This window comes from Mastigoproctus giganteus, chromosome 14 (assembly GCF_048544385.1).
Source record: "Mastigoproctus giganteus isolate SK-2022 chromosome 14, ASM4854438v1, whole genome shotgun sequence".
Lineage (NCBI taxonomy): Eukaryota > Metazoa > Arthropoda > Arachnida > Uropygi > Thelyphonidae > Mastigoproctus > Mastigoproctus giganteus.
In genome coordinates this window covers 58165553-58178049 of record NC_143588.1, presented here as the reverse complement: position 1 = coordinate 58178049, position 12497 = coordinate 58165553, and positions in this window count along the sequence as shown.

Sequence of the window (12497 nt, the reverse complement as noted above, 5' to 3'; positions counted from 1 at the left end):
AAAAAAAAAAATTTCAATTAACTGTTGTGAATTGAATGGCCTCAAACAATATAGTATAATTTTTGAGAAATTAGAATTGGTGTTTAAAAAGCATATTTTGGAAGCCACTGCTATTTTATTAGTGACTGGTATATTGGTTAAATAGTATTAAAACAGCGGTTTTGGAAGCTACCTCGACATCAAGTTAAAATTAATTTCAGAAGGATTCTAAGTTGTGATAATAATCATACCTAGCCTCATATTTGCCTAAAAACTGGTGAAGTCCACTTACTAAAAAAAAAATGTTATTTGTTAATCTTGTTGTTACGTCACAGAAGTGTTCTGTGTCAGCAGTGCTATAGAAATAAATAAACTATTGTATATAAATGAAGTTTCTGATCTGTAATTAATGTGTGGCTGGTCTGAGAATGTGGATTTTCGAATGAACAACATAATGCTCACATTTGTTGATGTTGTTTGTTGTAGAAAAAAAAAAAATAGATATTTACTTCGCTATCAATTTGGATGAAATGTTATTAAGACAAAGTAGGCATTTTACAGACCTACTGCAGGTGTCATTCATGAAAGTGTAGACAGCAATAAAAGATATATGCTGAAAGGATATTTGTTTCATAACAATCTGAATCAAACCTACAGACATGTAATGAAGTGAAATTTTTAAAAAATATTTGTAATTGGCGAATGTTTTTGTACATATTGGTAAGCAATGCGTTAGTTGTTTTTTAGTATTTGGTGTTTTTATGAACGTTGTGTAGAAGGGACGAGGTAAAGAGTAGATTTGTTTTGCAATTTTGCGGTGGGGAGGGGGGGGAGATTTTAGAAGAATTTGTAGTTGTCTTGAAATGTGCGGGCGAGTCAAGTGGAAATCAAATTTACTTGCACACTGATGAAAGATATTCGCGAAAACACAAATGAAAATATGGAGTAGTAATAAAGAACTGGAACACGATTTTTTATATTAACTTGACAAATAATTTGGTTATACTCAAGAGTATGGGTACAAAAACCGCGTAGTTCAGTTTTAATTCGGGATGGATTGAAGGAAAAGAAGTGTGGGTTTTTTTTAATGGAGTTTAATTTTTGGCAAGTGAAGAATGGTTAGGTTAGTTATGGCAGTAATTCGGGACGGATTCAAGCAAAAGAAACTACGCTCGCAAAGTGGTACCGATGTTCTGGAGTGTAACCAATATATATATATTTAATTATTCTTCATTATACGATTGTGGAAGGCTGCTTGCAATTAAGCATTACAACTAATGTTATGTGGTCGAAGTTAGAATTATAAGCTAGCTGTAAATAGAAAGTTATTTTTTTTTCCGTTGGAATGAGCTGCGCATCCTTTGAAAGGTTGCTGATCCCTTGGGTTAATGTTGTCTGTGCGTCTTTGCATTGTGTTAGATATGGGAATCTGCATATCTTAATTTAAGATGTTTCTCTTTTTGGAAATTTGTGGCTGTGGTAATGGGGTTGAGAATTCGCGAAATTCGTTATGATTTTTCATTGGATAATGAGGAGAGATGTTGTTCGAGCGTTTTCAGAGCTAGAAAGTATGGGTTTATCTGCTTAAATGGCATAAAACGTGGAAGTTTACTTGAAAGATGGTGGTAAGGTTTAGAATATTATAAATGATTGTAAAGTAGTAGAAATGATGATCATCAATGCGCTCACCTGTATGTCGTAACGCCTTGCTTTCAGCGAGATAGCTGCATTGGTAACATTGAAGTGTTGTTGTGGGAGTAGGAATCATGGGGTAAAGGTAAAGTGCAGCCATTATCAACCCACTGCAGGATGGAAGCCTCCTCAACAATTCATGCTGAGGGAAAATGGACCATAATCTGCCACGCTGGTCTAGTGCGGGTTGGCAGATCGACCGTATTCAGCAGTCAGGGGCTTGAACCCCAGTCTACTCAAAGAGCGTGTGCTACTGCACTCCCGCTCCTGATTATGGGTAAGCTAGTGAAAGAAGAAAAAAATGTATTAGTTGGTGGTGGCGGCGGCGCTAGTTTTAGATCATTTGCATGACGCTGTCGAAGAAACGCGCGCTGTGGTTGATCGGAGGATTTATAAGGTGTGTGTGAAGGAGGAGGCTGTTAGTTGGTATTTCGTGGTGAGATTGTCAACGGTACTTCGATTTGTCGTAGATGTTTGCGGGAGGGAGTCTGATTGATGGTAAAATTTTATTCAATTTATAGTTATAAATTTGCTTTGTTAAGAAAGAGAGGTGATGTTTGGTTGAACGGTAATTCGCACACTTTCGAAGAACATGTAGAAAGAAAAGACTTGAGAGTAATTAAAAAAAATAAGTTTTCTGTTTATAGTCCGGCACGACAACTAAGTCAGAGTTTACAATAAATCGGCAATACAAATATTTATCGTATTTAGTAGTCACGGGCTAAGAAAGAAACGGTTTCTTCAACCAGTCATTACCTACGGATCTGAAATCTAGGCGTCGGCAGCAAAAACCACCTCATCTGATGAGTACTGGCTTCTTTGGCGGGTGCTCTTCAAGCACAAGCTTCCACCCCCTCACACATACTTCAAAAATGACCAAACTTCTAAACTACAGAAAAGTCTCAGAACGGATCTTCACCCTCCGCTTACTTGTCACCATTAAAATGATAGCGGGTGAAATCAACACGCCAAGTTTTTGGTAGATTTGTAGTTGGAGAATCCCTTTGAGACCCTTAAGGGCCCTACCTTCTTTACAGTCCGTGGAGTGGAGGCTCAGGAAGAGCGACAGATTCCTGCTAATGGAGATGTTCCAAAACGTCCAAGATATGGATGCTGATTACAAGAAATTCATTGAGGACAAGGCCTACAGAAGACGTATCATCAGGGAGTTCATCTTCAACCGAGTGACTGTCACTATTTTTCCTTGATTGATTTGTTGATATTGTAAAAAAAAAATTCTGTTTTCATGTGTTTACACCTTAATTTTTTTTTGTTTTTACAGTTTTAGTTCGTTTCTATATTAAACCCCTAGCATTTTTGCTGTTATGGGATTTGCATCAGGCATACATGTAAAATTTACTTGTTTTCGCTGATTGCAATAAAGATATTACAATTTTTTTTTAAACCGGAACAATTTGCAAACCGCTAAAATCTGCGTATGTTGATGAAACGTCAAGTCGTACCGTTCAAGTTTGAATGATAAGCGGTTCAAAGACTGACATCAGGATGTTTGCAATGACGCAAGAAATGAGCCCCGCGTTGAAAAAAGTTCGCAAATTGTGGCACGAGATTGTACTTTGACGCTCCGAATGATGGCTGACGAGATGGATATGAATAAGAAAGGTCTGAAAATTTCTGCTGCACAGCCTCACGAATGAGCACAAGCAATGATGGGTCATCACGTACAAACTTAATCCACACTTATCAAGGCAGTCCTAATTTCCTCGACCGTATTCTTGCTGTAGATATGTCGGGTGTTTCAGTACGCGCCAGAGACGAAGCGGTTGAGAATGCAAGTGTACTTGAAATCACCAAGGCCCAAAATGTTTTCTTTAGAAGTCCAGGATTAAGACTATGCAGACCAAGCTTTTCGACAAATAGGGTACCCCACAAGGAATCTACCTAGAGAGAATCAATACTGCATTCTACGTACATGTGCTTCAAAAGACTGTTAAAGTGCATTTCCTGGTTGAGGTCGCAATTTCGAGAGAAAGACAGCTGGTTCTAGTTGACACAAATTCCCAAGCCCATTCGCCACTTTGAACGCATTTATAATAAAAAAAATTATTGTACAAATCAACTACCCTACCAACACGGTCTTTTTCCTCTTTCCCAAAGTGAAAACTATCCTTAAAGGAAAGATTTCAGGACGTTGAGCACAAAACAAAAATTTAACCGCCGAGCTGGACGCTTTCGTTGACCCTTCATAAACTTTTAGAACGTAATAAGTGCATTCAATCACGTTGTGATTACTTTGAATAAAAATAAAACCATTTTTGAGCTCTTTTACTTTCTGTTCTTTTTATTGCACAAGTCTAGGAACTTTATTGCAACACCTCGTATAAATAAAATTCTCCCCTATGTTGGGGTGGGTTTGACACCAAACGTTTAAAATACGCTTTAAGAACTGAAAAGAAGCCCCGAGTTTGATTTCACTGTTCAATAAAACAAGACGGTAAGCATACAAACAACTACCATCAAGGTTATTAGAATATGAATTCCATAATGAAGATGTATTCAGTAACAGTCAAATTCAACTGTCGGGTGGCTGCATTCCTTTCACTGGAATTGCCAGAGGGTTACATCCATAATTCATTAATTTCGCTTTCGTCATTATAGCTTACAAATGAGCAGAAGTTGTTAGCGTGCGGCTGCAAAGCAAGCCAATAAAAAAAAAAAAGCAATCCTAAGAATTTCTTACAACTTCTTAAACCTATCATATGAAACTAATTTACACAATAAATTCTAGCAATTCGAGAACATTCTGTACACGAAAGCATCGCCACCGAATGGTAGAACACGGATGCACAAGCTGTTCACAAGGGATAGTAATAGAGGCATATCATGTAAGCGTATGACCTTCTGATAAAATATTGTGTTGTACATATGCTACAATACAATGTGTACATTGTATTGTAGAATCAGCAAAAAAAAACAAAAAAAAAATTCGCACAACCATTTCCTCCTTGAATTTACTTAAGCTATCAACTTTCACAACGACAAATGGAAGTTTGTTCCAGCAATTAACCACCCGCTGGCTACAGGCAAATTTCCGCACATCTATTCTACAGCAATCTTTCCTTAATTTGAATTTATGCCACCTTACGTTCGTAATCTGAGCAAGCAGAAGAATCCCATCAGAATTCGGCGTGCTCAGCCCATACAGGTCCTTATACACCTCACAGGTGCCTAGCCTCCAGCTGCTGCAATTTACAGAACTTAAGCCTCTCTTGGTAAGAGGACCCCTTCGTTCCCCTCACAAATCTTGTTGCCCTTCTCTGTACATGCTCAAGCAAATCTACATCCTTCCTAAATTGAGACTTCCAGACCTGTACGCAATTAACAAGGCGTGGCCGGATCATTGCCTTATACAAAGGGATAACCTTCACCTTTTCCCTGCTATAAAAATTCATGTATATCATTGACAAAACCCCATGACCTACTCTGGCAACATGTATGCATTGCTCAGAAAACTTCATATCTGACTGCATAATTACTCCCAGGTCTTTCATTTTTTACCACACTAAGTGTGGTACCAAACAATTGGTACGTTCCTCTGGGGTTACTTCTACCCATATGCAGTACTTTGCATTTGTAAATGTTAAACTTCAGTTTCCACCTCTCAGCCCAGATTTTCTAGACCCTGTTGCAGTAGCACACCCCCATTAATGACATTAACAACTCTGCCAACTTCGACACTAAGACTGATATACCATCATCATTAAATATACAAAACAACACCGAATCCTGTGGGACTCCACTAATAACATTAGTCCACGAAAAGCAGCGTCCATTGATTACCCACCCTGTCTTCTCCCACTGAACCACCCTTTTATCCATTGTAGCAACTTACCCTTAATACCATTCTGCTACAATTTGTACAGTAGTCTTCCATGTGCAACAGTGTTAAAAGCTTTCCTGAAATCAAAGTATATGATATTAAAATTATTTTTTGCATCCAAACCTTTGTAACCACATCATAATATCCCAATAAAATTTGTCTCACAAATTTGATTGGATATTATGACTTTCCCTTAACAAACTTTTAAGGGACAAGACTTTCCCTTAACAAACCCATGCTGTGTTTGAATTATTGCTGCAGTCTTCTTGTCTACATGATCCTGCAATGCATCTTTAACCAGTGACTCATTATTTTACCCAGAACAGAAGTTAAACTAACTGGTCTGTAATTACTCGTGTCACCCTTCGATCCCCCCTTTGTGAGTTGGGTATACATTTGCACATCTCCAGTCAGTGGGGACTTACCCTGATTCCAAGGATGCTCTCATTTTTTATGGCTAAGGGTTTGCTTAGTTCCTTTGCCGCCTCCTTTAATATAACTGCATAGATCCCATCCACCCAACGAGCCTTTATGTTTAACCTCAACAATTTCTCCTCCACTTTGCTCTGTTATTACAAAATCATTAAGCACCCTGTTACAGTTTGATAACCTTCTGTCATTTTCCTCCCTTAGTAACTAATGTGTATATAAATGCAAAATACTCATTCAGTTTGTTAGCTATCTGAGCAGGATCATCAACAGTCGAACCATCAAGTGGACCAATCTGATTCATCCCTTCCTTTTAGAGTTTATTTAAGTAACGAAATCCTTGCTGTTTTTCTTAGCATACTTTGCCAAAGATTTCTCGTAATCTGCTTTCGATTGCCTAACCTCCTTCGTGACTTGATTACAGACTAGCTTATATCTATCATAGGCTTCTGTGTCGCCTGATAATTTATGTATCCCATGCATTTTTCTTCTCTGCCACAAGTGTCACATGTTCATTTGACCACTATTTAGGCCTAAAACTTGAACAATATTTCATAATCGGTATGAAAAGCCTAGTAGCTTCCACGATTAATTCCTTGAATGCTTCCCACTTAGAATTTGATGTTGGTTACATCATCAGTTGGTCCCACTGTACAGAATTTAGAAACCGTCTGAGACCACTGTAGTCACCTTTACGGAAGCAAAAAACCCTTCCCTTTACCCCCCCCGATGGTAATTACCTCTTTAAGTAAATCCCACATCAGTACACTGTTCACTGCCACCTAGTAGTTCCTTTATCTGCAAATTCTTAATACTGTACGAAAAATCACTGCTGATAACCAGATCAAGAATATTACCCTCTCTGGTTGCCTCACGAACATTCTGCTGCAGAAAACAATCATCCAATAAATCCACAAAAGTCTTACTAGTGTGTGAGTGACCAATCCACAAGTTCCAGTCAATATCTGGGAAGTTAAAATCCCCCATTATAAGATATTCTAATTAATTAGCCCACTCCATTTCTCTACACAATTGTTCGTTGTACTGATTAGTCATTAGGCTTATAACACACTCCTACTCTTATTTTTGCTTTCCCAGTGCTTATGTCACACCAAACTGACTGAACATTGCACTGTCCATCTATGTCAACTGGATGCACTTCCTTAGATTTTGTTTTTCTTAATTAACAGCATAACCCCTCCCGCCTTCCTATCCAATGTATCCTTTCTGTACACATTGTACTCCCCCAAATTCTAATTCTTCACTCCTAATATCTGTGTAACACCACGTCTCTGATATACTAACAATGTCCGCATTTGATGTCTTGACCAGCACTTCAAATTTATTTACTGTACTTCTAGCATTGGTGTACATCAAAGTTTACATGCACTTATTCTTAGTTAGCCTAACACAGCCCATGTATTTATTTGTTTCATGACTGCCATCAGTCCCTGAAACCCCCAACATGCCTCGCTCCAGGGCGCTGCTCATTTCTAGAAGTAGTGCAAGAATCACCTTCACCTCTACCTGCGGCTACTTTTAACCTTTTCGTCAGTGAATCTCCCCCCCCCCCCCCAGCTAGCATTTTTCCGACCCACGTAACGCTGCCTCGATAGCATCAGCAAACGCTAATGCTATCGAGAGGGTAGACAAAACTGCACGTACATACAGTACAGTAAAGAAATTTCACGTTATTTGACTGTAAAACAAATTGTTCTATTACCATTACATGGATATGCTGTTCATTTTATCCCTTAAGCATACTATCTAAAGATCAATAACATACAAAGAAAGAGAAGGGTAAACAACAACAAAAATAAATAAATAAACAGTCGCAGAGGTTAATTGATATTATTCCGTTCCCAATAAATCCTTGTCACCTAGCAACACTGGTAATAATGAGTTTGCCAGAGGCATAAAGTCCTCTATTTTCGTTAGTTCCTCGTGTTCAGTCTGCAGCTTTCGGACATTTAATACCGATGGACTTGGTCAATAATTTATCCTCACAAACTGGCGACGGCATGTTTACAACAGCAACAGATTCCAGATGCGCGTAGGGTGGGTGGGAGAAAGCAGTGGAAAGAAACGTGGATGCGTAGGAACGATCGTCTTACTTTCTACAAATGTGATCGATTATATTTAGGTTCTAAAGTACATTCTGAACAGTTTTCTCCGCCTAAAGCAAATAAAGACTCCGAAAGCAGTCGGTTGACCCAGAAGCAGTAGCGACAACAGCACTAGAGTTGTTTGGCTTTTAAAAGTCATCTGCTGATGGCGTACGGATTGCCCCACGAGAGCAGCTGCAGCTTGCGAAGACAAGGGGCTGAAATTGCAGCTGTGAGCGTTCTTCGCGTTGTCTCTTTTTTTTCCCTCTCCCCCTCTTCTTACGGAAGAAGCATCGAATTTAGCGCTTCACAGGAGGCGAGAAATAGTAACATGTTTAGGCTAATTATGAAAACCAAAAATAAAAAGGAACTGAAAATTTAATGACTATCGATCGAGCAAATAACCCAAATCAGCAATCCTTTGTTATCGTACGCTTAAATCCATAAAAAAATACGCACATCATTATCACAGATGAAACAAGAATATTAAGAACATCGTTAGGAAACTAGTTTCATATTTTTTAATTCTTATTTAGAGAGACGAGAAATAAAGGATAATGCCTCTACGACATTTATTTTCCTTACTCAAGAAAGACAAAGCAAGCCTTCACATTGGGTTAAGTTTAATTACTGTTGAAGCTTCAATGCGAGCCTGAAATCTCCACACAGAAAAAGGCCTATTGAAAATACTCCATTTAAACATAATAACTAATATATAAAGTCTACAGTTGTTTAAGGGTCTTCATAACCTCCCTCGATCTAGTTTTCTTAACATATGCTGAATGCATATGTTAAGAAAACAAGTAATCAAAAGGGAAGGCAAAACCAACAAAATAAAGTGCGTATGCAATATTAAACATTCATCGGATATCCTTTTGATTAACAGTGTGTAAACAAGGCAACAGAGCACCTAATGTCAAATGTGAGAATTTTAATGGGTGGCAGAAAGTTTCACTCTGATACTGGTGATATTTGAAGAGCAGTAGAGTATTTTTAGTGCGTGAGAAATATGAGTTTGTCCCAACATTGTATGATCTTGCATGCAAATCGTTTTTGCGTTGCGATGCCATTGAGTAATAAATATACAAATAAGATTGCAAGAAAACAACGAGAACTGCATCCGCCCTACTAATGAACGTATTCTTTGTAGAAATGAAACAAATATTAAAATGAATTAATGTCTAGTGGACCAAGGTGGGCACTACCAGCACATTCTGTAAAGTTTCAAGTAAAATCTACTTCAATTATTCGTTTTTAATAAAATTCTGTGGTATGGTAAAATGGTTGAGTTTTAGGTGGATAACTTTATACAGATTCTACTCCCATATACAAATAAGGGAGTAAATTTGTATAAAATACACTGACCAAAACGATGCAGAAACCTCTCCATGTATATTTACTGTGCCAGATACCACACATGCCTATCGGTTCAGACATTAACAAAAATCATGTGAGTTTTGCCTATACAAACAAAAATATTGCTGCATAGACAACAAAATATGGTCCGTAGAACCAACAACAATCCAGTATGAGTCGTAAGTTGGACTTTCAATGCAGAATGGCTATGAAGTGACCAGTAGTAATCTACCATCAGTAGGTTACTGTAGGCGCAACTGCGGCTCGTTGTTGTAGTAGGGTTTTAGAATCATTAGCCGCTAAGGCCATATTTCTCCGTGTACATTGCGTGCATGTATTCTGAGATCAATTTCCTGTTTGTAGGAAAGAAAACCATGCTACTCACGCGCTTGAAACCTCCCAAAATCTATTGTGGCAGATGACAGTAAGTTCTTAACGGGGGGGGGGGGGACCGGTATGAATGCCTCGGGAACTCGTAAAGCGTACTGGGCAAGGCATAAAAAGGGCACAGTTTGCCTCAAGCATGGTTTCTTCGGAAGACATCGCAGAGCTAGATTAAAAGTGCAGAGAACCATTCGTCACTACATCAACCATCAATAGGCGTTGTATGGTTTTTAGGGGCATCAGCGACTTACTTAGGCCATATTGCGCCGTATATGTCTGTAAATTGTTTGTTCTGTGGTCGATTTGCTGGACAAAAAATCCGAGTTTCTCGGGTCTCGAACTTGGATTTTTTCCATGCGTTATGTGGAAGACAGCCACTCTACCAATAATGCTACCTACGCGAACCAGCAAACAGTAGGGACTGGGCTTGGGTTTAACGGAATGACTGAGCATAAGCAGTCACCAATACAAAACAGCGTTTCGACTGGTTTCGTTCTGAACATTTTCAGACTCGAAAAAGTTAGCAGGTGCTATATAGCGGGAAGAATCCCACTGCACAATGTTTCATTTCAATGGTTATTTTGGGTGTAAAGATCTCCCAGAGAGCGATTCCTGTCGAAGTACATCTCGATTATGAAGTTTTAGCGGAGGCAATCTGATGGTAAAGTATGGAGCTGTTTTACAATTAGTTTATTGGTTGTAGTACCTGAAACCATGAAGTTCGTGACTTACTTTGACGCAGTGGACAAAATTATGCACTACTACTGACACGTGCCCTGTCGGTATCGGCACGACAACTCTCCAGATAACACAGCAAGATCATGCAGGACATGTGGACAAATGACGTAGAAAAGTTGGACTGGTCGGTTCAGAGCGAGGACCTCAACCCAACATCTGTGGGACGAAATGGACAGCGGGATTACGCTGCAACCAGAACAATCTCCTTCCAAATGCTGGCGGCTGCTTTACAAGATGAATGTAGTCTAATTTCGGCAGATACCTAGTTGTCAGAAAGTATGTCCAGGGTTTTAACTCTCATAGAGCTAAAGGCGGCCAAACTATGTATTAGCTTTTTTGAATTAAATGCCCTTTTCACAACTGTGTCCAATACTTTTGTTTGTATGTGTAGTGTAAATTTAAATGTGCAAGGTTAGCAGATGCACACGTGCATCATATCTGGTGTTGGGTTTATTCAAGAGATAGGGCCAAACAAATTAACTATGCCGTTCCACACCACATGGCAAAATTTTGGGTTTAAATCCTCTCGATGAGAATAACAACGAGACTCCTTTCATTAAATAAATAACAAACACTCAGATTCCTAAAATTTAATAAAAACAAGACTTAAAATAAATTTAGAGTTGTTGTCAGCGAAATTAAACAGTTTATTGGTTTCTTAAAACAGATTCAATTCACAAACCATTCTGATCCAATCTTATAATCAGTGCTGGATTAAGGTATGGACTAGCATGCCGTTGCTCGGAGCGCCAAATTTTACAAATCATAAAAAAAAAAAAAAAAAAAAAGATATATACCCTTAGTAAAGGGGCGTAGAAAATTTTTTTTCTCTTCGGGGCGAGGAAATACCTTGGTCCGGGCCTGTCCTAAACCTAGATTAACATCAATCTGGAGGTTATCTAGTTTCAGTAACTGCTTTTAAACTCATCTGATCAAGAATAAATTTAGTGTGACAAAAACAGTCAAACTAAAAATGTAAACAGATTTATCCGAGCAGCTTTGGTATTCAGTGAGGCAAAGGCAAATGATAAAAACAACAAAATACCTTTAATACGGAAACCCCCGCCTACAAAGCAAGTATGATACTCACTGGCAATGATGCAAGCTGTTATGTACCTTGTCTTTGGGCCAAAAAAAAAAAAAGAAAAAAAAGGGCGCTTAATACCACCTCGACGAATGTTCCTCCATGCTTAATTCTTCGGTTATCAGAAGCACACCTTCATTCTAGATGACTCTACTTGCCTTAAAACTACAATGGTTTTAACTGATTGCACCGACTATAGGTTGCTGTCCCATCACACAGTCATGTTGAACTCTGACAATGTTAACCGCATAGAACAGATTACTGTTCTGCTGAACAAGGGATTTTGTAACTGTCGAGGAACTACAGTACAGATCTAAGTATAATTTTAATATAACTCGCACCAAGGGCGAACGATGATCATGAGACATCGTTCCCTCATATCATGAACCCTTGTTTGATTCGTATGCTTTTGTTGGATACGAGCAATTCAGAAAGACCATGATTTAAACCAGCGATTCCCAAACTTTTTCGGCCACCATTCCCCTTGGTTCCGTAAACTTATCTCCAGCGCCCCCTACATTACCATATAAAAATGCGTTATTCAGAACTAGCGGTTTGAATCCACTAACGAAAATAATACGATAAAATTCAAAACAATAACAATTGCACATTTATTCAAAATCTCATACAATAAAATTAAATCAACAAAACTGACGTACTTGATCCAATGATACCAGATTCAAAGTCTGATAGTCATTTTGTAAATCTTGAATATCACAATTTCACTCTACGATAAACTCGTAATGCGATAGATGGGCTTGATGAGGTGATACCAGTTTCTCAATGTCTGGTTTAAAATTCAGTTAGGGTTATAAAATAACCACACTTAGTAATCTGAAGTCGATTTCTTTGCTTAGAGAGAAGTTTGTTGACCACACTAAAACCAGCA